Genomic DNA, 24715 nt, shown 5'->3' on the forward strand with positions numbered 1-24715 from the left:
GGATAGATCTATAGATAACAGATGATAGATCTGTAGATAACAGACGGATAGATCTGTAGATAACAGACGGATAGATCTATAGATAACAGACGGATAGATCTATAGATAACAGGCGGATAGATCTATAGATAACAGATGGATAGATCTGTAGATAACAGGCGGATACATCTGTAGATAACAGATGGATAGATCTGTAGATAACAGGCGGATAGATCTGTAGATAACAGACAGATAGATCCATAGATAACAGACGGATAGATCTATAGATAACAGACGGATAGATATATAGATAACAGATGATAGATCTGTAGATAACAGACGATAGTTCTATAGATAACAGACGGATAGCCGGCTCTCTGCTCTCTGCACACAGGTCTGACAGAAGTGACACAGGACAGATAATCGGATTATCGGGGATCAGGCTCGGTGCTGTGAGGACAGGCTGCAGTCCGTGCACAGACCGGTGAGGGCCGGCCCGCTGCCCCGACCCCCGGGAGTGCCGGTGCCAGGCTCAGAGCCCGGGCAGGAGACAGGCAGGGCTGGCATGTGTCTGTGCGCCTCGCCCGCCTCCCCCGTGTGACTGGAGTCCCCTCCCGGTCGTGACGCTCCTGAACCCGCCCCCATCCAGCAAGTAGACACAGCCTCGGAGAAGCAGGGAGCCAGAAGGGAGCATGGTCCGGATCCTGCAGCAGCAGCAGCACTGTACCCTGCCCACACTGCCAGCAGCCGCCTGCCCCGGGCACGGACGCTCCGCCTGGCATCACGCCTGTTGGCACTGGCAGGGCATCCACTAGGAGCCCCCTGAGCAGCACCCAGTGAGCGCGGACACTGCAGCCTGGTGTGTGCACTGGAGAGCAGAGGACAAGGACAGGAGCTGCCCGCACCGCCAGGTAAGGGGCTGTCCAGTGTTCGTGGTGCTGAACGGTGACCTGCAGCGCTCCCTGCCTGCAGCACAGCTGTGCCCGCTCCCTGCAGCCGGTGTCCGCTCCCTGCAGCCGGTGTCCGCTCCCTGCAGCCGGTGTCCGCTCCCTGCAGCCGGTGCCCGCTCCCTGCAGCCGGTGCCCGCTCCCTGCCGGCCGCCGGCTCCCTCCCCGCAGCACAGCTGTGCCCGCAGCCTCTTGTGGATGTTGGAGAAGTGGAGCTGCATCCTCCTGTGTATTATTAAGTGCATGTTAATAATGATCCTGTGCGCCTGCGCCCTGCCAGCTGAGAAGGAGGGAGGTAAGGTTATAAGGGAAAAAGAGAGGAGGAAAAAAAACTTCCTGCCTTGTCAGATGAGGGAGGAGAGGAGAAAGAAGATGTACAAACACCCAGAGAAAGAAGCATTGGGCTCTGTGCCATGCGCTGTGCCCCTCCATGTATGGTCTCCTCCCCAGCCACTCTTGCAGCCGCACACCTTGGCATCCCCCTAGCAAACCCATTTTATACCCACCTGGCATCCTAGGATACTCCATAGATGGGCACTGCCCCCACTTCATCTACCTGTACCACCTTTGGTCACTAGACACCCTGCCAGCTGGAAATGACCCAACTAGTATCATTCTAGTGTGACTTTTTGCTTGGCGCTGCCCTTTTGCCCATCATTACAATACCACTCGTGCCACTTCCTGGGTACTACACATACTTAAATACAAGTTACGCTTCTAGTATTAGCCCAATGTAACTAATACATAACTTGCCGCCCAAGTTCTACCCACTTGTCCCAGTGCCAGCTCTGAAATAACATTTCGTGGGCAATACAGAAATTGTCACCCAGTGTCAGAGCGATTGGGTTACCGCACGCCTTTACATCCTAGATCATAATAATGACCCTTGTTGGGCACATACATCATTAATTATATTAGCCTCATTGTACAAAGTTGGCATCGGGCACCCATTATGCCCATCTATGTGTTACTAGTGAGGAATTGTCTTTGTGGCCACATTAGGTGGTCACACATGGTGCAGATGAAGCAGGGTATGCATTGCCTTGTGAGTGCCCGCCAGATGTGCCCACATGGTGCCATACCAGGCTGACTTGCTAGGAAGCTCCATGAATAAATGTCATCTTCCAGATTTGCTGACTTTCCTGGCAGTGAAGTGGGTTAACTATTAAACGGAAGCCGACACTAATATCTCCGCCATACAGCGAGGGCTTGGCAGGCTTATTGCAATGCGATCCTGTGTTTTTTATCCCACAGTCCTTGGTATTTGAAACCCACCCCTCATTCATAAGAAGCCCACTTTGTGCCCAGATGTGCTGGCGTGTCTGTGCCTGTATGGCATGTGTCATTAAGTCCTGGTGACCGCACACTGCTCCGTCGTGTGCCCCTGGGGAGCGCTGCACACACACAAGCTTACTGGGAGGGAGGAGGGCACCGGCACCGGCGGTGTGGCCTGGCACAGTTTACTGCACAGCCGCTTTATTATTATCTGTTATCCTGGAAGTGTTCTCGGTGCCCTCCTGCTGGAGGAGACGCTGTGGATCAAGTCACCCAGCCATGCTTGGCTACCACGTTTGTGTTTTGTGCCCGGCAGGTGATTGGCACTGGGCAGGAATGACATGTCTGAGTCTTCACGTAGAGCATGGTTGAACCTTACATGGACACCCCACCACGATGTTCTCCAGGGCTGTTATTATTGTAGCTGGCAATGACGGTTCTGTTGGTGTCGCAGTTCATGCAGCGTGATATAATATATCATCTACCCGTCATAGTATTATTAACCCTACTATTCTGGTATGTGTGGGCACTTCACACCAAGGCATGTACTTTGCTTAAAAATGGCATCCTGTCATTAACCCTTATTGAGTGTACCATGACATAGGGGCATGCTGTGCCATCTTGGTTGGAAACTTTGTGTATTACTATAAGTTATTAGTTTTTCCAGGGCAAACTTTTATCATTTTATTTACAACATGGGCACTAAATACTCTGCGATCATATTGCCAGTCTTGTTGGCCACTATATACTCAAACTTTGCCATTCTCAAATGATCTCTCCTTGGGCACTTTACATGATGCCATTTAATCGTTATCCCATACTTAGCATTATTTAGTATTACTGTCCTACTTTTAACCCTTACCATGCACTATATGCTTTGCTTTCTTGCTTGGGCACAATTGCCATCTCAGCATTTTCCATAGCTCCTGACATTACCAATCCTTGGACACTACATATCTGGTCTTTCCTATGAATGTGGTTACCTTTGTCATGTTACTATTAGCCCTTGTGGGGTTAATGCCCTCCAGATTTTAAAAGTATTAGCCGAAAGGGCGTATAATGACCTTGAAAATCTAGTATTAACCCTATGTGAGCTCAGTAAACAGTGAGGTCTGGACTGAAGGCAGACATATGTCCAATAAAACCCCCCATCTGGAGTCACTTTTTGCTAGCAGGGGTTCGCTCTTCTTGTGGTCGTCTAGTAAATGGATCAAAGAACTCACACTCTTGGATATTAGTTTTCTTTCAGTATTATTTTTTCAGCCAAGAACAATCTGTATGTTCTGTAACCTAATAACTTCACCTATACTGTAATTTTCATATTGGGTTCAAGAGGAACGATGAATTGGGAAACCAGGGGTTACTTGGGTTTTTCTGGGTCTGTGTTGTGTTCGGAATATTATTTCTTTTTTTTTTTGTTCCACTTTTTTGTGTCGTTATTTAGTTTTGTATGTATAATATTTCTTCCATCTTTTTGAAAACCTCAGGAGACTAAGCCCTGGTAGATGCCTTCATGTTGGATTTGATTGATGTTGGCCACATAACTAGTACTTTTCCACATCTGTCATCCTGTTTTGGATCTTCAGGTTTCTTATTCATGTTTTCTGTCAATGTCTATATCCTTGTTTCTTCATTTCTACTGATACTAGTCTTTTTTAGCCTGCTGGGTCTTCTCATGATAAGTCCAAATTAAGATAAAGCTTTGGATATAACGATTGTTCTTCATATGGGAGTCCTCTTTGTTATCCTTCACATTTACTAAATTGTCAAAAGTGTTAAGAGCCAAGTTCTAAGGTTTCCATAATTTCCTTGTCTCAGGTCTTTATTGTCCATCCAGCCTATGCCTTCTTCTAGATACCTTTTCCGGTATGAACGTCCTACAACTATGGTTGTCCTATACAATGCAAATTACACTTCACCACTGACCCTTCTTTTTAGAATTGATGAACTTTGATAATATCTAACCTGTAAGCTAAAGCTTTAATATAACATGTTCATCCTATTTTATTAAGTACTATCACGTTTATGACCAATGTGTCTCCAGAGTGCCCCGTCCTCTCTTACGGTCTTTAGACTTCTTGATGTTATGTTCATGAATCCTTCTCCATCCATCTTCTTGTTGGTGGTCCTCTTCTTGTTTTCTTTCGATTCTTTCAAGCAGAAATGTCTTTCCTGGTGACTATTTTCTTCTCTTTTCTTTTTTTCAAAGCTGATCGTCTCATGAGACTCATCTCAAGATATCATCAGCCAAGACGAAAGCTCTTCACAGTGCAATAAATTCTAGGTGGTCTTTATTTAGTGACCGTCCAGCAGTTTGAAAACTACAATACCCAGCATGCCCTGATAGCCTTTAGCTGTCATGTCATGCTGGAAAATGTAGCTCTGTAACAACTGAAGAGCCGCAGGTTGGAAACCTCTTCTCTATGTTTATGTGAGGTTAGCTTAAAACATAAAACCTAGTACTCGTCTTGCTGTGGTTTTCCCCCAAACCACAAGAATCAAGTAGTTCTAAGGAAAGTACATTATCCCCTAACCACCACCTCACTTTTGAGTAATGATATTTCCAAATCTTGGTTTGCAAGGTATGTAGATCTTATTTTCATGTGTTAGAAGATTATTTCCTTCCTGTCTCCGGCTGATATTAGCATTTAGTCTACTTGTATCTACTATGGACAGGGTTCTTCTATAGACAGGGTTCTTCTATATGCAGGGCTTTTCTGTGGACAGGTCTTTTCTGTGGACAGGGCTTTTCTATAGACCGTGTTTTTCTACATACAGGGCTTTTCTGTTGACAGAGCTCTTCTATGGACAGGGTTCTTCTATATACAGGGCTTTTCTGTGCACAGGTCTTTTCTGTGGACAGGGCTCTTCTATGGGTAGGAGTCTTCTATGAATCGGGTTCTTCTAAGGACAGGGCTCTTCTAAGGACAGGGCTCTTCTAAGGACAGGGCTCTTCTATGGACAGGGCTCTTCTATGCACAAGGTTCTTCTGTGGACAGGTTCTTCTGTGGACAGGTTTCTTCTATGGACAAGGTTTTTCTGTGAACAGGGTTCCTCTATGGACAAGGTTCTTCTGTGGACAGGTTCTCCTGTAGACAGGGTTCTATGGACAGGGCTCTTCTATGGACAGGGTTTTTTTAAGGACAGGGCTCTTCTATGGACAGTACTCTTCTGTGGATAGGGTTCTTCTATGGACAGGGTTCTTCTTTGGACTGGGATCTTCTATGGACAAGGTTCTTCTATTGATAGGGTTCTTCTATGGACAGGTCTCTTCTATGGACAAGGTTCTTCTATTGACAGGGTTCTTCTATGGACAGGTCTCTTCTATGGACAAGGTTCTTCTATGCAGGGCTGTGGAATCGGAGTCGGTGCCCATTTTGATGAAGTCGGAGTTGGAGTCGGTATAAAATGGGCTGACTCCAACTCCTAAAATATATAATAAATTGGATACAGTAATTCAGTGCAGTTTGTGGGGAATATTTTTTCATAAAAATTCGAGAAAGTTATGAAATGTCCTATAAATGTCTGTCCTATTCCTGATCTAAGGGTGTAGACTTTTAGCTGAGAAAAATGTGTCCTACCGTAAATTTATCACTTAAACATGAGCCATGTATGAGGGAGTCGGAGTCGTGGAGTCGGAGTTGGAGTCGGTGTCATGGAAATTGAAGAGTCGGAGTCGATGGTTTGGCTTACCGACTCCACAGCCCTCCTTCTATGGGCAGGGCTCTTTTGTGGACAAGGTTCTTCTGTGGACAGGGCTCTTTTATGGACAGGGTTCTTCTATGGACAGGGGACCTCTACGGACAAGGTTCTTCTGTGGATGTCTTTATCTTTCTATGTAACATGCAGATCTCTTCCCATTCCTCCTCTACGTTCCTATGGGCGGGATACTTCCACTTGTGAGTAGACTATTTGCATATTCTTCTTGGGCTCCCCTTTAGCGCTCCATATGAGCAGTATGCACAGATATTATACTGTAGCTTTACAGCTGGTGGGATTATGTATTTAGCACCTTCTTCTATAGTTTTCTCCTCTTTGCCATATTTGATGCACTTTGCATTACCTCCCACATATACTACAGCTGGATCCTGTGCATTGTGCGGTCCCCGGGCTCGGAGCGGTGCGGCTCTCTGGTGCTGCTGCTCCACCGCGTGTTTTTTATGGTTTATGTTTCCCCAGACATTTCTTTAATTTAAGAGTGTACATGAGCGGCAGAAGTATTCAAACACCGCTCTTAGTATCTGTCATGTTTATGCCACAATGCTAATTATACTTCCCTAAATCAGTGCTTCTGTGTACAATGTTTTGCAGATGTGTTCTGCTTCACTTGACTCAGGAATACTGTAAATTAATAGCAATCCCCTTAATTTAATTTGCATTTCGCTTTTTTTTTTTGGTGTGGGTTATTTCACATTCATATGAAGTCACACATGGGTAAAGGCAGCCTGAATAGTCTATGATGTAGTATACTGCGCCTGGAAACCAAGGGGAAGATGGCGAAACATGGAATATTGCCACTGCTGCCAGCAATGTGACAGGCAAACAACAGATAGATGGAAGGTAGAAGAAAGAAAGAAAAAGAGAATGAAAGAAAGGACGAAAGAGAAAGAAAATGAGAAAGGAAAAAAGAGAGAGAGAGAAAGAAAAAAGGATTAAAGAAAGTGAGAAAGTAAGGAACAAAGAAAGAGAGAAAGAAAGTGAGAAAGGAAGAAAAAAAGAGTCAGAAAAAAAGGCAGAAAGAGAGAAAGAAAAAAAGAGAGAAAAAAAGGAATAGAGAAAGACAGTGAGGAAGAAAGAAAGAGAAAGAAAGTGAGAAAAGAAGAGAGAGAAAAAAAGAGTGAGAGAAAAAAAGGAAGAGAGAAAGAAAGTGAGGAAGAAATAAAGAAAGAAAGTAAGAAAGAGAGAAAAAAAGAAAGAAAGTGAGGAAGAAAGAAAGAAAGTGAGGAAGGAAGAAAGAGAGAGAAAGAAAGAGCGAAAGAAAGAAAAAAGGAAGAAAGAGAGAAAGAAAAAAGGAAGAAAGAAAGAGAAATAAAGGAAGAAAGAAAGAGAGAAAGGAAGAGCGAAAGAAAGAAAAAAGAAAATAGAGAGAAAGAAAGGAGTGTCAGAGGAAGGAAAGGATAGATAAATATATAGCAATAAGATTTAAGAAAGAAAGAGAAGGAAAAAAGAAAAAAGAGGGCTGGAGGAAGGGAAAAACAGATAGCTATATAGTACAAAGAAAGGAAGGAAGAAAGAACGGTTGTTATAGGAAGGGAAAGATAAATATATAGATAGAAATACGATAGAAGAAAGAGAGTTAGAGGAAGGGGAAATAGCTATATAGAAATAAGATAGAAAGAAATAGGATTGGAGGAAGGGAAAGATATAGATATATATATAGAAATAAGAGGAGAAAGAAGGAAAGAAAGAATGAAATATTGAGGTTCAGAGGAATGGAAAGATAGACAGATATCAAACAGATTAAGATACATATGAAATAGATCTAAGATAGAAAAACAAGAAATGGAAAGAAAAAAATGTCAGAGAAAAAGAAAGAAGAACCAAAGAAAAGTGAAAAAGAAAATGATGGTCAGAGGAATGGAAAGAAAGATATGAGATGTTGTACATAGATAGTTAGATACATAGATAGATGCAATAGATAGATAAAAATGGGATAGATAGGGGATACATAGATATATATAGGATAGGTAGATAATAGATAGATAGATAATAGATAGATAGATGGAATAGATACGATAGATAGATAGATAGATGATAGAGAGATAATAGATATATAGATGATAGCTAGATAGATGATAGAGAGATAATAGATAGATTATAGATAGATAGATAGATGATAGAGAGATAATAGATAGATTATAGATAGATAGATAGATAATAGATAGATAGAGAAAAGATATATAGATAGATGATAGATAGATGATAGATAGATAGATAATAGATAAAGAGAGAAAAGATATATAGATAGATAGATGGAATAGATAATAGATGGATATAGATAGATAAATGATGATATATGGATAGATAGATAGTTGTATGAATCTCTTGTCTAGTAGTTTTCCTGCAGTGGCAGGTACAGTACCAGACATTGGTCTGCAGTGTCACTTATCTACAGTATTTCTTCTGTCCAGATGCAGCAGAGCTGAGTTGCTCATGTACCCCTCGTTCTGCGTCCCCCTTGTGCTCTATGTAATGTGATCTCCACATGAGTTGCAGATAATATTAACCCATCTGTGCTGCATCTGACAGAGTTTTCTCAGCTACATCTATAGAAATATCCATGTAGTACGCAGCCGCCCCCTCAGACGATGGGTAATGTGCGGACCTCCTGGACCTCCATGTGTTCCTCTGGTGCAGTAGGTGTCGGAGGGTTGTCTGCTAATCTCCTGCATTTTGCTCCCTCTTGAGATTTGCTACCTGACACGGCAGCCTCTGTTGGCCTCATTAAAGGACCCCACAGGGTCTCCCCGGAGGCTGCGGTTTCCTAACAGCTGAATGTTTTGGCATGCTTGTGTCTTCTTGCAATTATACAGCAAAGGCGTCTTATACAGGATTCTTAAAGGTGTTGTATCAGATTTGAAAAACTCGACTTTTTTCCTCCAGTAACAGCACCATCTTTTTCCATGGCTGATCCTGGTTTTGCAGCTTAATTCCATTTAATTAAATTGAGCTGATCTGCAATACCGGACGCAGCCTGTGGACAGGGATGGCGCTGTTTTTAGAAGGAAGCAGCCATCAGGTCACACAGTTGCCAAATTTGTGCAACTCAATGCACCAACAGGGGCTGTATTAGCTTTGTATTGATGTGTATTGGGGGACCAATACTTATGCTGCATTTTATTATTTCATCTTTAAGGCCCTTTGTATTGAAAAGTGTCACCTTTCAACATGTCAGAACATCTGATAATCAGCTTCATAGGTTATTAATCATTAGGCTGTTAATGCCGGGGACTTACTGCACAAATTTGGCATGTGGCCTTATTGGTGAATTTTGTATATTAGGGAGCAAATTCTTATTTTGGAGGTGTAGTCAAACTCAGTTTGTAGACTTTCTACTCTACTCATAGGCTGTACACTGTTCCAAATTATTATGCAAATAATATTTTCTCAGATTTTCCCAAATTACCTATATGAATTGCAGTCATTGTAATTTTCCAGTCAAATAACTATTAGAGTACAATTGAAAGGTTTTTGTACAAACTGCCTATGATAACAGTATATTTTAAAAAAAATAAAAAACTCAAACTGCACTCAAAATGCATGTTCCAAATTAATATGCACAGCAGAGTTTTCAACCTTTTCATTTTAATAAAGAACAAAAAAATGGTCATTTTTGAAATTATAAGCATTAGCAGGTTATTACAAACTGAAATCAAACAGTTTTCAACTCAAAACTTTATTCTAGGTGATGTTACATTTGCACATAGGACCGCTTGTTCGAAAGGAGCTTCTGAACTCTCTCGTCCATTGAATTTGTCAGGTTTTGGATGGTTTCTGCTTCCAATTGTTTTGCATGAGGACAGAATACCCTCCCAGAGCTGTTGCTTAGATGTGAACTGCCTCCCGCCATCATAGACACTACTTTTGATGATGCTCCAGAGGTTCTCAATGGGGTTGAGGTCAGGGGAGCATGGGGGCCACACCATAAGTTTGTCCCCTTTTATGCCCATAGCAGCCAGAGATGCAGATGTGTTATGTGCAGCATGAGACGGGGCATTATCATGCATGAAAATGATCTTGCTGTGGAATGCACGGTTCTTCTTCTTGAACCATGGAAGGAAGTGCTGTTTGAGAAACTCCACATACATTATGGAGTTCATCTTTACCCTTCAGGGATCCTAAAGGGGCCGACAATCTCTCTCCCCATGATTCCAGCCCAAAACATTACTCCACCTCCTCCTTGTTAGCGCCGTAGCCGTGTTTGCATGGGGTGTCCATCAACCAGCCATCCTCCACTCCATCCATCTGGACCATCGAGATAATTTCATGCATGATAATGCCCCGTCTCATGCTGCACATAACACATCTGCATCTCTGGCTGCTATGGGCATAAAAGGAGACAAACTTATGGTGTGGCACCCATGCTCCCCTGACCTCAACCCCATTGAGAACCTCTGGAGCATCATCAAAAGGAGTGTCTATGATGGCGGGAGGCAGTTCACATCTCTGCTGTGCATAATAATTTGGAACATGCATTTTGAGTGCAGTTTGAGTTTTTTATTTTTTAAAAAATATACTGTTATCATAGGCAGTTTGTACAAAAACCTTTCAATTGTACTCTAATAGTTATTTCACTGGAAAATTACAATGACTGCAATTCATATAGGTAATTTGGGAAAATCTGAGAAAATATTATTTGCATAATAATTTGGAACACAGTGTAGTAGGACATACAGTCTGGAGTTGATAACTGGAACATTTCTTCTAATTGCCTCCCAATAATCTAGATATTCCGAGTACTGTATCTCCAAAAAATAAAAAATTTGAGTGCAGATAACCAATGTTGTGACTCTAACAACACTGTAAAAGCAGCAGATTGTGAGTGAGCAGAGGTCCATAAAAGCCTTCCGATAATTCAAAATATTTCATAATATGCCAAGTAAGTTTAAAGAGGACCCGTCACCATCTCAAAACTGGCAGTTTTTGCTCTTATTTTGTTCCCACTGCTCCCCTGAGTATTCTGGCTTTTGTTTTTTTTTAAATCCGTCATACGGTTCCAGAGATATGGGCCTTTTTACTTAGCGTAAGTTTTTGTGGTTTTTATAAAGGGGGGCATGGCTCACAGGATCCTCAGGGGTGGGTCTTCAGGCTGCTCTGCATAATTACTCTAAATTACCATAAAAACTAACAGCAAATAAAAAAGTCTCATATCTCTGGAACCGTATGGCGGATTTTTAAAAAACAAAAACCAGAATACTCAGGGGACCAGCGGGAATAAAATAAGAGCAAAAGCTGGACACTTTTAATTTGGTTAAAGATTCACTTTAAAAGGGTTTTTCCAAGTTCTCAATGATTGGCAGTTTCGGGACGCTAACATGGTTGAACCGCTGGTCTGAACTGTTCGCTCTCTGATCCAGCTTCAGGACAGCGCTTACCTTGCCTAGAAGACCAGCCACTGCTGATAGACTTCAGAGGTGGCTTGTAACCTAGACAACAAACAGTAAGCAATAGAATTAAAAATCCCAATGGTCTGTAGGGTAGAGAGGATTTGTAATAATTTTAATAAGAAAGACAATGCAAAGTTACTTGTTTATACAAGAACTTTGCAATTTTACCCCCTTTATGAGACAACCTATTTAAGGCATTTTACTGTTTATTGCAGTGGTATAACCAGTTGTAAAACTACAACTCCCAGCATGCCTTGATGGCCATTCTAAAATATAGTTTAAAGGGATCCTGTCATTCGATTCGTTCTACTCAAGCGAGAGCCTGGCTGCATGAGCGTTTCAAAGAAAATATAGTTTGAAGTTTAAAGATCAGTTTTGGGACTACAAGGTAAGACCCGACTAGTCCAGCTCCACCAACTGGCCTTTTTTTGCAGGCCAGGCTTTGATTCATGCTACTTGTGTTTTCCTTTGAAAAGGATATTCTCAGCTCAACAGGATAGAATACCCCTCAATGGGACTCCTATGTTTGCATTGGTCTACGACAAGACAATAAAGTCTTCTGGGAAACTTCCCCAGTAACAATGTACCGCTTAATTAAAAAGGAAAAAAAAAGTTTCCGCCACTTCCAGTTTCCCAGGATAAAGTTACCCTCTTGTCGTAAGAGCTGGCGCTGGTGTGCCAGGCACAGAATACAGATCACTGGGAAATTTTGGATGCAAAGTAAAAAAAAAAATGTCTTGCCACTTGTTAATTGCATTTATAATTAGTACTGCCTGTGAGCTTCACAACACTTCTGGGGTGTAGAATAAACAGATTCATTTATCCGGAGGAAGACGTGAGCCGAGACAGGACTATGGGCGGAACATTGAGAAAGTAATCCCAGGACAGATTGAGTTCGGTGAACTTTTTTAGAGGATTGCTTTTAGAGGGGGATCTAGATTTACGTTAATAACTAAAGTTTATGAACTTCTGTAACTTTCTAACATACTTTATGCTTCAGTCATTCAAACTTTTTAAGACAGTGAATGGGAAAAAAACTTTAATTTAGGCTCTGTTCACATGTCCAGTTCTCATCTGTTTATAAAGGATACAGCATTATGATTAAAAAACAGATCAGTTAGTTATAAATTCAGCAAAAACGGATGCAAAATAGAAGCCAAACGTTTCTAGTTTTCAATGGATCTGTCCAACCCTTAATGACTGCCAAAACGACTCAAAGGTGACCTGTGATATAAGAGACTAGGATCCTCTGATCAATGACAATCCAGCAGCTATCAGCAGTACACTATAGCTGACAACTTGCTTCATCAGCAGTACACTGTAGCTGACAACTTGCTGCATCAGCAGTACACTGTAGCTGACAACTTGCTTCATCAGCAGTACACTATAGCTGACAACTTGCTGCCTCAGCAGTACACTATAGCTGACAACTTGCTTCATCAGCAGTACACTATAGCTGACAACTTGCTTCATCAGCAGTACACTGTAGCTGACAACTTGCTGCATCAGCAGTACACTATAGCTGACAACTTGCTGCCTCAGCAGTACACTGTAGCTGACAACTTGCTTCATCAGCAGTACACTATAGCTGACAACTTGCTTCATCAGCAGTACACTATAGCTGACAACTTGCTTCATCAGCAGTACACTATAGCTGACAACTTGCTGCATCAGCAGTACACTATAGCTGACAACTTGCTTCATCAGCAGTACACTATAGCTGACAACTTGCTTCATCAGCAGTACACTATAGCTAACAACTTGCTGCATCAGCAGTACACTATAGCTGACAACTTTCTGCATCAGCAGTACACTATAGCTGACAACTTGCTTCATCAGCAGTACACTATAGCTGACAACTTGCTTCATCAGCAGTACACTGTAGCTGACAACTTGCATCAGCTGTACACTGTAGCTGACAACTTGCTGCATCAGCTGTACACTGTAGCTGACAACTTGCTTCATCAGCAGTGCACTATAGCTGACAACTTGCTGCATCAGCAGTACACTATAGCTGACAACTTGCTGCATCAGCAGTACACTGTAGCTGACAACATGCTGCATCAGCAGTACACTATAGCTGACAACTTGCTGCATCAGCAGTACACTGTAGCTGACAACTTGCTGCATCAGCAGTACACTATAGCTGACAACTTGCTGCATCAGCAGTACAATATAGCTGACAACTTGCTTGATCAGCAGTACACTATACCTGACAACTTGCTGCATCAGCAGTACACTGTAGCTGACAACTTGCTGCATCAGCAGTACAATATAGCTTACAACTTGCTTCATCAGCAGTACACTATAGCTGACAACTTGCTTCATCAGCAGTACAATATAGCTGACAACTTGCTGCATCAGCAGTACACTGTAGCTGACAACTTGCTGCATCAGCAGTACACTGTAGCTGACAACTTGCTTCATCAGCAGTACACTATAGCTGACAACTTGCTGCATCAGCAGTACACTGTAGCTGACAACTTGCTGCATCAGCAGTACAATATAGCTGACAACTTGCTTCATCAGCAGTACAATATAGCTGACAACTTGCTGCATCAGCTGTGCACTGTAGCTGACAACTTGCTTCATCAGCAGTACACTGTAGCTGACAGCTTGCTTCACAGCAGTACACTGTAGCTGACAACTTGCTGCATCAGCAGTACACTATAGTTGACAACTTGCTGCATCAGCAGTACACTATACCTGACAACTTGCTGCATCAGCAATACACTGTAGCTGACAACTTGCTGCCTCAGCAGTACACTGTAGCTGACAACTTGCTGCATCAGCAGTACAACATAGCTGACAATTTGCTGCATCAGCAGTACACTGTAGCTGACAACTTGCTTCATCAGCAGTACACTGTAGCTGACAACTTGCTTCATCAGCAGTACACTATAGCTGACAACTTGCTGCATCAGCAGTACACTATAGCTGACAGCTTGCTCCATCAGCAGTACACTATAGCTGACAACTTGCTGCATCAGCAGTACACTGTAGCTGACAACTTGCTTCATCAGCAGTACACTTTAGCTGACAACTTGCTGCATCAGCAGTACACTATAGCTGACAACTTGCTGCATCAGCAGTACACTGTAGCTGACAACTTGCTTCATCAGCAGTACACTTTAGCTGACAACTTGCTGCATCAGCAGTACACTATAGCTGACAACTTGCTGCATCAGCAGTACACTGTAGCTGACAACTTGCTGCATCAGCAGTACAATATAGCTGACAACTTGCTGCATCAGCAGTACACTGTAGCTGACAACTTGCTTCATCAGCAGTACACTGTAGCTGACAACTTGCTTCATCAGCAGTACACTGTAGCTGACAACTTGCTTCACAGCAGTACACTGTTGCTGACAACTTGCTGCATCAGCAGTACAATATAGCTGACAACTTGCTGCATCAGCAGTACAATATAGCTGACAACTTGCTGCATCAGCAGTACACTGTAGCTGACAACTTGCTTCATCAGCAGTACACTGTAGCTGACAACTTGCTTCACAGCAGTACACTGTAGCTGACAACTTGCTGCATCAGCAGTACACTATAGTTGACAACTTGCTGCATCAGCAGTACACTATACCTGACAACTTGCTGCATCAGCAGTACACTGTAGCTGACAACTTGCTGCCTCAGCAGTACACTGTAGCTGACAACTTGCTTCATCAGCAGTACACTATAGCTGACAACTTGCTTCATCAGCAGTACACTATAGCTGACAACTTGCTTCATCAGCAGTACACTATAGCTGACAACTTGCTGCATCAGCAGTACACTATAGCTGACAACTTGCTTCATCAGCAGTACACTATAGCTGACAACTTGCTTCATCAGCAGTACACTATAGCTAACAACTTGCTGCATCAGCAGTACACTATAGCTGACAACTTTCTGCATCAGCAGTACACTATAGCTGACAACTTGCTTCATCAGCAGTACACTATAGCTGACAACTTGCTTCATCAGCAGTACACTGTAGCTGACAACTTGCATCAGCTGTACACTGTAGCTGACAACTTGCTGCATCAGCTGTACACTGTAGCTGACAACTTGCTTCATCAGCAGTGCACTATAGCTGACAACTTGCTGCATCAGCAGTACACTATAGCTGACAACTTGCTGCATCAGCAGTACACTGTAGCTGACAACATGCTGCATCAGCAGTACACTATAGCTGACAACTTGCTGCATCAGCAGTACACTGTAGCTGACAACTTGCTGCATCAGCAGTACACTATAGCTGACAACTTGCTGCATCAGCAGTACAATATAGCTGACAACTTGCTTGATCAGCAGTACACTATACCTGACAACTTGCTGCATCAGCAGTACACTGTAGCTGACAACTTGCTGCATCAGCAGTACAATATAGCTTACAACTTGCTTCATCAGCAGTACACTATAGCTGACAACTTGCTTCATCAGCAGTACAATATAGCTGACAACTTGCTGCATCAGCAGTACACTGTAGCTGACAACTTGCTGCATCAGCAGTACACTGTAGCTGACAACTTGCTTCATCAGCAGTACACTATAGCTGACAACTTGCTGCATCAGCAGTACACTGTAGCTGACAACTTGCTGCATCAGCAGTACAATATAGCTGACAACTTGCTTCATCAGCAGTACAATATAGCTGACAACTTGCTGCATCAGCTGTGCACTGTAGCTGACAACTTGCTTCATCAGCAGTACACTGTAGCTGACAGCTTGCTTCACAGCAGTACACTGTAGCTGACAACTTGCTGCATCAGCAGTACACTATAGTTGACAACTTGCTGCATCAGCAGTACACTATACCTGACAACTTGCTGCATCAGCAATACACTGTAGCTGACAACTTGCTGCCTCAGCAGTACACTGTAGCTGACAACTTGCTGCATCAGCAGTACAACATAGCTGACAATTTGCTGCATCAGCAGTACACTGTAGCTGACAACTTGCTTCATCAGCAGTACACTGTAGCTGACAACTTGCTTCATCAGCAGTACACTATAGCTGACAACTTGCTGCATCAGCAGTACACTATAGCTGACAGCTTGCTCCATCAGCAGTACACTATAGCTGACAACTTGCTGCATCAGCAGTACACTGTAGCTGACAACTTGCTTCATCAGCAGTACACTTTAGCTGACAACTTGCTGCATCAGCAGTACACTATAGCTGACAACTTGCTGCATCAGCAGTACACTGTAGCTGACAACTTGCTTCATCAGCAGTACACTTTAGCTGACAACTTGCTGCATCAGCAGTACACTATAGCTGACAACTTGCTGCATCAGCAGTACACTGTAGCTGACAACTTGCTGCATCAGCAGTACAATATAGCTGACAACTTGCTGCATCAGCAGTACACTGTAGCTGACAACTTGCTTCATCAGCAGTACACTGTAGCTGACAACTTGCTTCATCAGCAGTACACTGTAGCTGACAACTTGCTTCACAGCAGTACACTGTTGCTGACAACTTGCTGCATCAGCAGTACAATATAGCTGACAACTTGCTGCATCAGCAGTACAATATAGCTGACAACTTGCTGCATCAGCAGTACACTGTAGCTGACAACTTGCTTCATCAGCAGTACACTGTAGCTGACAACTTGCTTCACAGCAGTACACTGTAGCTGACAACTTGCTGCATCAGCAGTACACTATAGTTGACAACTTGCTGCATCAGCAGTACACTATACCTGACAACTTGCTGCATCAGCAGTACACTGTAGCTGACAACTTGCTGCCTCAGCAGTACACTGTAGCTGACAACTTGCTGCATCAGCAGTACAACATAGCTGACAATTTGCTGCATCAGCAGTACACTGTACTTGACAACTTGCTTCATCAGCAGTACACTGTAGCTGACAACTTGCTTCATCAGCAGTACACTATAGCTGACAACTTGCTGCATCAGCAGTACACTATACCTGACAACTTGCTCAATCAGCAGTACACTATAGCTGACAACTTGCAGCATCAGCAGTACACTGTAGCTGACAACTTGCTTCATCAGCAGTACACTTTAGCTGACAACTTGCTGCATCAGCAGTACACTATAGCTGACAACTTGCTGCATCAGCAGTACACTGTAGCTGACAACTTGCTGCATCATCAGTACACTGTAGCTGACAACTTGCTGCATCAGCAGTACAATATAGCTGACAACTTGCTGCATCAGCAGTATGCTGTAGCTGACAACTTGCTTCATCAGCAGTACACTATACCTGACAATTTGCTGCATCAGCAGTACACTATAGCTGACAACTTGCTTCAAGAGCAGTACACTATAGCTGACAACTTGCTGCATCAGCAGTACACTATAGCTTACAACTTGCTGCATCAGCAGTACAATATAGCTGACAACTTGCTGCATCAGCAGTACACTATAGCTGACAACTTGCTTCATCAGCAGTACAATATAGCTGACAACTTGTTGCATCAGCAGTACAATGTAGCTGACAACTTGCTGCATCAGCAGTACAATATATCTGACAACTTGCTGCATCAGCAGTACAATATAGCTGACAACTTGCTTCATCAGCAGTACACTATAGCTGACAACTTGCTGCACCAGCTGTACACTATAGCTGACAACTTGCTGCATCAGCCACGATAAGTATTGGCTCCGACCATGGCCGTTAAACTCCTTAAATACTGCTGTCAAAAGTGACTACAGCATCTAGATGGTTAACAGAGTCTAGGGGCTTCCTCTTTAACCCCATTGGCACCCTGAGATCTTGATCATGAGGTCCTGATGTTTGCCATGGCAGTTCATGGCCAAATAACAGACTTAGAGTCTGACAGTTAAAGGGGCCTGTTCAGAAGTTATCAACATTTAGGTGGCAAAAATAATATTTTTTCATTCCTGTCACGTCACTTTGTATTAATTCCTGAAAAGCACCTGAAGGGTTAAACTACCTGAAAGCAATTTTGAATACGTTGAGGGGCGCTGTTTTTTAAAATGGTATCACTTTTGGGTGGTTTCCAATATATAGGACCCCCAAAGTCCCTAAAAAAAATAAGTTTTGTAAATTTCCTTTAAAAAATCAAAAAATTACTGCTACATTTTTAAACCTTCTAAAATGTTAACAAAATAAAACAACATTTTACAAATGGTGCGGATGTAAAGCAGACGTGAGGGAAATGTTCTTTATTAATGTTTTTGTGTGGTGTGACTATTGTGATTAAAGGGATAGTCATTCCGAGTTTGAAAATTGCAAATTTTTCGAAATTTTTGTCACATTTGTGATATTTTTATAAATAAACACAAAACAAATGAACCTGAATTTACCACAATCATAAAGTATAAGGTGTCACGAAAACACAGTCTCAAAGGAGGTAAATGGAAGACATATTAGGACACTTCTGTTCCCATTCAAAGGAATCAATGGATCCTGTACTGGGAGGCTTTGTGCCCACGATGCAGTTTTAATGCGTTTCCACGGTGGAAATGCCGCATTAAAATCACTTGTTAAGAGATCTGGGACGTTTCCCAATGATAATCCGCATGTGCAGTGCACATGCAGAGGAAATTTCCGCTGCGGATTATCATTGTGGAAAAATCTGCAGCACAACCAATTTTGGAGCGATTTCGCCGCAAAATCGCGCCCATTTACTTGCATGTATACATGCGGATATTATGCGGTTTAATGTGCGGATGATACTCAGGTTGGGAGAAGAGGAGACTTTCATCCGTCCCGGGTACCATCGTACCTGCAAGTTAAAAAAGAATTATAAAGTAAAAAATAAAAAAAAATATTCATAGTCCCCTCCCCGGCGGCCCCCAGTCTCCTCCAGGCAGCGTCCTCTTCCCTCGGCGTCCCGCGGTGTACTGGCAGGACCTGCGGTGACGTCATTTAGTCAGCTGATGGTCACGCGACCTCTGACTTCATCGGTCAGGTGATGGTCACGTGACCATCAGCTGACTAAATGACGTCACCGCAGGTCCTGCCAGTACACCGCGGGACGCCGAGGAGAAAGGACGCTGCCTGGAGGAGACTGGGGGCTGCCGGAGAGGTGAGGTTTTTTATTTCTTTTATTACTTTTTAATTATTTTTTTTTACTTCAGATGCAGCATTTGAAGTAGAAATTTCCTGTAAGTTGGTCACACAATATAAATCCATGCCGGTTACATGGATTTATATTGTGTGACCAAGTTGTCAGGCACTTTTCCAAGTGATGCTCAAAATCGCTTGGAAAAACGCTTGAAAAAAACTCATGCATAAACGCATGTAAAAATGCTGAAAAAACGCATGTGAAATCCGCATGCTTTTTTTCTGCCAAGGAGATGCAGAAATGCTCAGGAAATTTCTGCTTCAAATCTGCATCGTGGGCACATACCCTAAGGCTGAGTTCACACGATACGTTTTTCATGCGTTTCCGCGGCGTTTTTGCAGTTGCGGAAACGCATGAAAAACACATGGTAGTAGGGCAGCAATGTTCCCCAATTGAAATCCGCATGTGCTGTGCCCATGATGCGGATTTTTCCGCAGTGTAAACGCTGCGCTCAAAAATCCGCAGCATGTCAATTAATTTTGCGGAAACACTGCTTTTTTTGCGCCATTGACTTGCATTAGACCGCATGGAATCCGCATCACTGTATACAGTACAGACCAAAAGTTTGGACACACCTTCTCATTTAACGATTTTTCTGTATTTTTATGACTATGAAAATTGTACATTCACACTGAAGGCATCAAAACTATGAATTAACATATGTGGAATTATTTACTTAACAAAAAAGTGTGAAACAACTAAAAATATGTCTTATATTCTAGGTTCTTCAAAGTAGCCACCTTTTGATTGGATGTCTGCTTTGCACACTCTTGGCATTCTCTTGATGAGCTTCAAGAGGTAGTCACCGGAAATGGTTTTCACTTCACAGGTGTGCCCTGTCAGGTTTAATAAGTGGGATTTCTTACCTTATAAATGGGGTTGGAACCATCAGTTGTGTTGTACGGAAGTCAGGTGGATACACAGCTGATAGTCCTACTGAATAGACTGTTAGAATTTGTATTATGGCAAGAAAAAAGCAGCTAAGTAAAGAAAAACGAGAGGACATCATTACTTTAAGAAATGAAGGTCAGTCAGTGTGAAAAATTGGGAAAACTTTGAAAGTGTCCCCAAGTGCAGTTGCAAAAACCATCAAGCGCTACAAAGAAACTGGCTCACATGAGGACCGCCCCAGGAAAGGAAGACCAAGAGTCACCTCTGCTTCTGAGGATAAGTTTATCCGAGTCACCAGCCTCAAAAATCGCAGGTTAACAGCAGCTCAAATTAGAGACCAGGTTAATGCCACACAGAGTTCTAGCAGCCGACACATATCTACAACAACTGTTAAGAGGAGACTTTGTGCAGCAGGCCTTCATGGTAAAATAGCTGCTAGGAAACCACTGCTAAGGACAGGCAACAAGCAGAAGAGACTTGTTTGGGCTAAAGAACACAAGGAATGGACATTAGACCAGTGGAAATCTGTGCTTTGGTCTGATGAGTCCAAATTTGAGATCTTTGGTTCCAACCACCGTGTCTTTGTGCGACTCAGAAAAGGTGAACGGATGGACTCTACATGCCTGGTTCCCACCGTGAAGCATGGAGGAGGAGGTGTGATGGTGTGGGGGTGCTTTGCTGGTGACACTATTGGGGATTTATTCAAAATTGAAGGCATACTGAACCAGCATGGCTACCACAGCATCTTGCAGCGGCATGCTATTCCATCCGCTTTGCGCTTAGTTGAACCATCATTTATTTTTCAACAGGACAATAACCTCAAACACACCTCCAGGCTGTGTAAGGGCTATTTGACCAAGAAGGAGAGTGATGGGGGGCTACACCAGATGACCTGGCCTCCACAGTCACCAGACCTGAACCCAATCGAGATGGTTTGGGGTGAGCTGGACCGCAAGGTGAAAGCAAAAGGGCCAACAAGTGCTAAGCATCTCTGGGAACTCCTTCAAGATTGTTGGAAGACCATTTCCGGTGACTACCTCTTGAAGCTCATCAAGAGAATGCCAAGAGTGTGCAAAGCAGTCATTAAAGCAAAAGGTGGCTACTTTGAAGAACCTAGAATATAAGACATATTTTCAGTTGTTTCACACTTTTTTGTTAAGTATATAATTCCACATTTGTTAATTCATAGTTTTGATGCCTTCAGTGTGAATGTACAATTTTCATAGTCATGAAAATACAGAAAAATCTTTAAATGAGAAGGTGTGTCCAAACTTTTGGTCTGTACTGTATGTTGATGCGCTTTTCATGCGGTCTAATGTGCGGATGGTACGCGGGTGTGGATGAGAGGACTCTCATCCAGACCCAGGTACCATTAAAAAAAAAGAATAAAATAAAAAATATATACGTACTCACCTTCTGACGGCTCGCGCAGCGCTCCTGCTTGGTTCCCCGCACTTCACGGTTGAATGAAGAAGGACCTTCGCTGACGTCAGAGTCATGTGATGGGTCACGTGACGCTGACGTCAGCAGGTCCTTCAGTCTTCACTGCCGGTAGCCGGGACCGAGCGAAGCAAGACACCGGGGGCCATCAGAGGGTAAAGTATATATTTATTTTTTATTTTGTTTGCATGGATTTATATAGTGTGAAGTTGTCAAGCACTTTTCCAAGTGATGCTAAAATCGCTTGGAAAGCTCTTGTCAACCCGCATGCAGAAATGAAAGTGAAGAACGCTTCATTTCCGCATGTCCCTGGCAGGAAACCGCATGTACAATCCGCATGTACAATCCGCATGTACAATTCGCATGTACAATCTGCATGTACAATTCGCATGTACAATCCACATGTACAATCCGCATGTACAATCCGCATGTACAATTCGCATGTACAATCTGCATGTACAATTCGCATGTACAATCCGCATGCGTTTTTTCCTGCCAGGGAGATGCAGAAATGTGAACATAGTGTTAGAATCAGGGGCAGCAGTAGATACAATTGTATTCAGGCTGCATAATTCTCTATGAGTAAAATGTTTCTGGGCGTTTGCAACAATGTATCAGTCTGGAGCCGCGGCTGTTTAGTTCGCAGAGCATTGTCCAGGCTGCCTGCGATCCTGTCTCATGTTCAGATGTGACCAGGTATAATCTTGTTTTGCTGACTTTGTCTGTTTTTATTCAATGACATCAAATGGCTTGAAAATAGTGAGGAATTCAAGTTAGGGGTGTTAAAAAAAGCTTAAAGGGAAATACCAGTTTTAGGAAATAAAGACTATTCAGTGTGCAGTAATACAATGTGCAGTTTTTCAATTGACTTTCAGGCTATGTGCCCACGATGCAGAAATACTCTGGATTTTTTCTTTATCTCCCTGGCAGGAAAAACGCATGCGCATTGTACATGCGGATTGTACATGCGGATTGTACATGCGGATTGTACATGCGGATTGTACATGCGGATTGCACATGCAGATTGTACATGCGGATTGTACATGCGGATTGTACATGCGGATTTTACATGCGGATTGTACATGCGTTTTTCCTTCCAGGGACATGCGGATTGTACATGCGGATTGTACATGCGTTTTTCCTGCCAGGGACATGCGGATGTGAAGCGGTCTTCACATGCATTTCCGCATGCGGGTTGTGATTTTATCATCACTTGGAAAGTGCTTGACAACTTGGTCACACTATATAAATCCATGTAACCGGCATGGATTTATGTTGTGTAACCAAGTTACGATGCTGCAAATGCAGCATCAATAGTAAGAAAAAGAATAAAATGGTGAAAAATAAAAAAAAACATTATACTCTCCTTCCGATGGCCCCCAATCTCCTTCTCCGGTGTCTTCGACGGCTCGCGGTGGTGTAAAAGGACCTTCCATGACGTCATTTAGTCATGTCACAGGTCACGCAACCACCGACGTAAGCGGTCACGTGACATGTCACATGACTAAATGACGTCATGGAAGGTCCTTTTACACCACCGCGAGCCGCCGAAGAGCCAGCAGCACCGACAGGAGCAGACAGGGGGCCATCAGAAGGTGAGTATATGTTTTTTATTTTAATTCTTTTTTTTACAGGTACTATGGTACCTGGGTGTGAAGGAGAGTCTCCTCTTCTCCAGACCCGGGTACCATCCGCACATTGAATCGCTTAATATCCGCATGTGCACATGTAGTCATGCGGATATTATGCAATTCATTGCAAGTCAATAGCGGCAATTACGCTGCGTGTCCACAAAATTAATGGATGTGCTGCGGATTTTTCTGATAATCTGCAGCGGAAATTTCCGCAGCATGTGCACAGCACATGCGGATTATCATTGGGGAACATTGCAGACCTTCTACCAAGCGTTTTTTAAACGTTTCTGCGGCGGAATTGCCACTGCAGAAACGCTTGAAAAACGCATAGTGGGCACACAGCCTCAAACAGATCTCTGCTTGCTGTCGGTGAGAAGAATATTGTTGTGTTCAGGGGCTATTATCTGTAAATACTTGACGGTCCTCAGTTTGGAAAAACGAAGGCTTAGGGGCGATCTTATTACAACGTACAGATATATGAGGGGACAGTACAGAGATCTGTGTAATGATCTTTTTACACCTAGGCCAGGGACAAGGGAGTATCGTCTGTGTCTAGAGGAAAGAAGGTTTAATTATAATCACAGATGAGAATTCTTTACTGTAAGAGCAGTGAGATTATATATTCTTTCCTGTAAGAGCGGTGAGAATATGGATTCCTTACTGTAAGAGCAGTGAGACTAAGGATTCTTTGCTGTAAGAGCAGTGAGACTAAAGAATTCTCTGCCACATAATGTTGTAATGGTTGATTCATTACAAAAGTACAAAGAGGCCTTGAAGCCTTTCTATAAAAATATATTATCACATGATATGGGCACTAAATTCTGTGATGGGGTGTTAATCCAGGGAACTAGTCTGATTGCTGTATGTGGAGTTGGGATAGAATTTTTCCCCTAATATGGAGCTATTAGTGTCTGCCTCATGGGGTTTTTGTCTTCCTCTGGATCAACATGTTAGATTATAGGTTGAACTTGATGGACTTAAGTCTACCGTCAACTTTAAAACTATGAGTTGTGAGCTGGTTACAATTATCTCCAGTCTAGATATGAAGGAATTGATTCAACGCGATAGTAATTTGTGTTGAATTTTTGATAATTTATTAGATCCAGTGACCTTGATCAATTTGTGAGAATTGACAAAAAAATGCCCACAGGTATTTTACAAAAAACATAAGAATGAAGAAGACATTTCTTGGTGCATCTGGACAGTGAGAGGATGTCACAGCTTAGCCACTGGGATAGAGAAATCCATAAAACACTGAATAAACATTGCAGATAGTGTGTGACAGGACAGCAGTGAAAACAGTCACTATCCATTAACCCATAGCCGTATATGGTGCGGTCACTTGGACATTACTAAGGCTGTGTTTCAGAAGATTCATTCAT

The 24715-nt window shown here is 42.8% G+C and overlaps 1 protein-coding gene across 3 annotated transcripts in view; it reads left to right on the forward strand.

The window, feature by feature from the left end:
- The first annotated feature begins 588 nt into the window (after positions 1-588).
- The window catches only part of KLHL29 (kelch like family member 29), a 1034900-nt gene continuing 1010773 nt past the window's right edge, over positions 589-24715 (forward strand). For 2 of the 3 annotated variants that reach the window (XM_073674052.1, XM_073674053.1), the window contains exon 1: positions 589-890. The gene's annotated coding sequence lies outside the window, so the exon portion shown is untranslated. The remainder of the gene's footprint in view (positions 891-24715) is intronic. The other variant, XM_073674055.1, reaches the window with a different exon arrangement.

This window comes from Phyllobates terribilis, unplaced genomic scaffold, assembly GCF_046119375.1.
Source record: "Phyllobates terribilis strain yellow unplaced genomic scaffold, ASM4611937v1 Scaffold_3__8_contigs__length_932513732, whole genome shotgun sequence".
Classification (NCBI taxonomy): domain Eukaryota; kingdom Metazoa; phylum Chordata; class Amphibia; order Anura; family Dendrobatidae; genus Phyllobates; species Phyllobates terribilis.